The sequence below is a fragment of the Colobus angolensis genome, unplaced genomic scaffold, assembly GCF_000951035.1.
Source record: "Colobus angolensis palliatus isolate OR3802 unplaced genomic scaffold, Cang.pa_1.0 Scaffold96, whole genome shotgun sequence".
Classification (NCBI taxonomy): domain Eukaryota; kingdom Metazoa; phylum Chordata; class Mammalia; order Primates; family Cercopithecidae; genus Colobus; species Colobus angolensis.
The window spans coordinates 1,176,684-1,180,416 of record NW_012123598.1 but is presented as its reverse complement, the minus strand read 5'-3'; positions in this window follow the sequence as shown (position 1 = coordinate 1,180,416).

Here is a 3,733-nt window from a genome sequence, read left to right as displayed (position 1 = left end):
TTAGCCAGGATGGTCTCGATCTCCTGACCTCGTGATCCGCCCATCTCGGCCTCCCAAAGTGCTGGGATTACAGGCTTGAGCCACCGTGCCCGGCCGTAAGTTGCATATCTTAAAACCTTTGGAATAATGGCTGACAGTTGAATAATGGCACCACCTTAGCAGGACCCATCCTCCTCTCCTCTCAGACGGATAGCTCCCATTCGCTTTACAAAAGCAGTTGAGTTTTGGGCAAAGCCTGTTATTTAAACTATAGTGTAAGTGTGTTCCAAAGTTAGCTCAGCCCTATAGCCCAGGAATAATTAAGGGAAAGGCAAGATAGATGGGTTAGCTCAGTTTACTGTAATAATTTTTCTCACGGATACAGTCTTTGCAAAGGTGGTTTCGTAAAGATGCCTACTCTCTTCACGCATCTGTGAAATGTCAAAAAGACTGCCAAAATCTGGAAGTTTACTGATGCCTTATTTTAAACAAGTCTTGTCTGTCTGGTTTGAAAAAGCGAGGGGAAGATATCAATCATAATTTTGTTCAAGACAGTGAGTTCTAAGTTTCTCTTCAACGAGTCAGTATGTCAGTATGTTCAGTTCTTTGTTCTCCATTTTAAAGTTTAACTTCCTCATTCTCTTCATCTCCTTGCCCCTAGTTTCAGTAAACAACCTCCCTGCCAGTTCTGATCACTAGTTCACATCTGCTCCCCTGGTCACCTGCTCCATCCTGAGTCACCCCGGTCACCCACTCTAACCTAAGTCACCTTTAGTCACCTGTTCCATAACAGTCTTTCCTGCCAAAACTGCTCACCCCACCACTCTGGCTCTTACCCCTGCTGTCTTTAAAATGGCCCATCAGAATTAGCTTAGACTGTGTGGTCCAACCCTAGCCAGTAGGGAAATGATGCAGCAGTAGGGGCTACCTACATCAGGGATAAGAACCCCTTCCCTCCCTTGTTCAGGTGTGCTCTCACCATTGCTCCATCGCAAGATGCACCCTTCTATAGAAGTAAAATTGCGTTGCTGAGAAATTTTATGTTAGAGTGCTACTTCTTTTGAGGCAGCAAATTTTTTTTTTTTTTTTTGAGACAACGTACTGTTATTTATTTGACCATTCTTCTACTTGTAGCTGTGGAGTCTGGTAAGTAAACAACGAGGAAGGGGCCCCAGGTGGAGAAGAACAATGAACAATTGTTCTGAGAGATGGTTAATCAAACAACCTGAGGTCACAATGACATTCCTCATAGCTCCCTCCTATATGACCCTGTAAAACCCTTCCAGCTCCTGCCTCTTTGCAGACAGCTCCTCTGCTGAGCTGCCCATTGCAACCTTGCAATATATTTTCATACTTTCTCTAATACATCTGCCTTTCTTTACAACTGTCCTGGTCAATAAGAGACTGTATTCTTTACCGCCTTTGATACAGGCCCCATCCAGTTGCTACCCACGATAGTAGCCATATTGTTTATGTTCAACATTTTATTACAAACAATGTTTCGGCTGGGCTCCATGGCTCACGCCTGTAATCCCAGCACTTTGGGAGGCCGAGACTGGCAGATCACGAGGTCAGGAGATCGAAACCATCCTGGCTAACACGGTGAAACCCCATTTCTATTAAAAATACAAAAAAATTAGCCAGGTATGGTGGCACGTGCCTGTAGTCCCCCACCTACCCAGGAGGCTGAGGCAGGAGAATGGTATGAACCTGGGAGGTGGAGATTGCAGTGAGCTGAGATCGCGCCACTGCACTCCAGCCTGGGTGACAAAGCAAGACTCCATCTCAAAAAAAAAAAAAAAAAAAAAATTTAGCCAGGCATGGTGGCGTGTGCCTGTAATCCCAGCTACTTGCGAGACCGAGACAGGGGAATCGCTTGAACCCGGGAGGCGGAGGTTGCATTGAGCTGAGATAGCAACACTGCACTCCAGCCTGGCAACAGAGCAAGACTCCCTCTCAAAAAAAAAAAAAAAGAAGTTTCAGTTAGTATTTGCTGCTATCGTAGTTGCATTTTTTTATTTTCTCAAATAAAATTCCCAGCTTCTATGATGCTCGTCTCTGGCAACTTTGGTCAGACAATTACATGAAGCAATTGAAGGGCATAACAGGATTTTGGAAGGGATGGTACAGGATTGGGAGACAGAACTAGAGATAGGAGTTTATAAAATATTTTCAAAAACATTGAAGAATAGGAATAAGAGAGTATGATATTGTGAAATATATATTTGATCTTCCTAGCATAGAACTCCTAAAATTCTTAGAAACTACAAAGTAAGAGTAAAAACTCTTTGTTTGCTAATGAGTTGACTGATAGCTGGCATCCCCTATATAGTTTCAGGATGCGGACTGGTTATGGAAAGACCAAGGCATGACTAGAAGGTTGGGACATTCAACCCCACCCACAACCCCAAGGAGGGGAGAGGATTTTAATCAACCATGTCTATGTAATGAAGCCGTAAAACTCCCAAAAGACAGGGTTCGGAGAGCTTCCACATAGCTGAACATGTGGAGGTTCCGGGGTGCAACACCCTTTCTTCTGTACCTTGCCCTATGCATCTCTTCATCTATATCCTTTGTAATATCCTTTATAATAAACCAGTAAACATAAGTGTTCCCTGAGTTCTGTGAGCCACTCTAGCAAAATGCTGAACTGCAAAGAGGGGGTGGTGAAAATCCCAATTTGAAGCCGGTGGGGTCAGATGTTCCAGAGACTGGACTTGTGACTAGTGGGAAGGGGGAGGCAGGCTTGGGGACTGAGCCCTCAGCGAAAGGTGCCTGACCCGTCTCCAAGTGGACAGCGTCGGAATTGAACTGGAGAACACCCAGCTGGTGTTCGCTGCAGAACTCAGCGAACTCACTGCTTGCTTGGTATGCGGGTGCTTGGCATGTGGGGGGAACTCCCCCATATTTGGTCAGAGAAGTCTTGTTATGATTAGTTGTCGAGAAAATAGGAAAAAAAATACACTTTTTGTTTTTTCCACTGATTCAGAGGGCTTAACTGAAGGAAGGAAGAACTGAAAGAATGGTCTTAACATTCTGCTTCGCTTTTCTTGACAACACGCATTACTTCCCAATAGGCATCAGTGTCCTTTATTATTAATTTTTTCCTATTGAGTTCTTCCCGCATTAGAACGCTGCTTCATGAGGTGGGGATTCTGTCTGATTGTTCACTGCTGTGTACCCAGGGCCTACAACAGTGCCCCACACAGTAGGCGCTCAATAAATGGCGAATGAAAAACAGAGTCAGGCGGAGAGAGAAGAAACAGAAAGGGAAAGGAAAGAGAAAGCCCGGGCCGCCAGACAGCTTAATCACACGTACGTCCTGCCGGGCCCCTCTCCAGCTGGCTCTGGCCACACACTGGTCCTCTAGGCTCCCTTTTCTCAGCGCTGGGCTCCCAGCCCCACCCGGAGCGCTTGAGCTCGGACGCGGCTACTGCGCGTGCGCGTCACCGAGCTAGCACCCGGGCCTGGCAGCCTTTGGGACGCGAGCCAGCTGCGCCTGCGCAGTCAGAGCGGGTCCTCCCAGGCCTCAGGGGGAACGGGTGGGTGAACGGGCGGTCGAACGGCCTGAAAGGGTTCAGCTGGTCCGAGTGGGGTTCTGAAGGCCAGCGGAGGTAGGCTTACTAGGGAAGGCGGCGCAGCAGAAACTACCCGCAACTGAGCGGGGAGACCTGCGGCCTCCCGGGACCCTCGGCCACCATCCCAGCATCCTCTGCGCCGCGCCGGACCTGGACTTCATTTCCCAGCGGCCCCT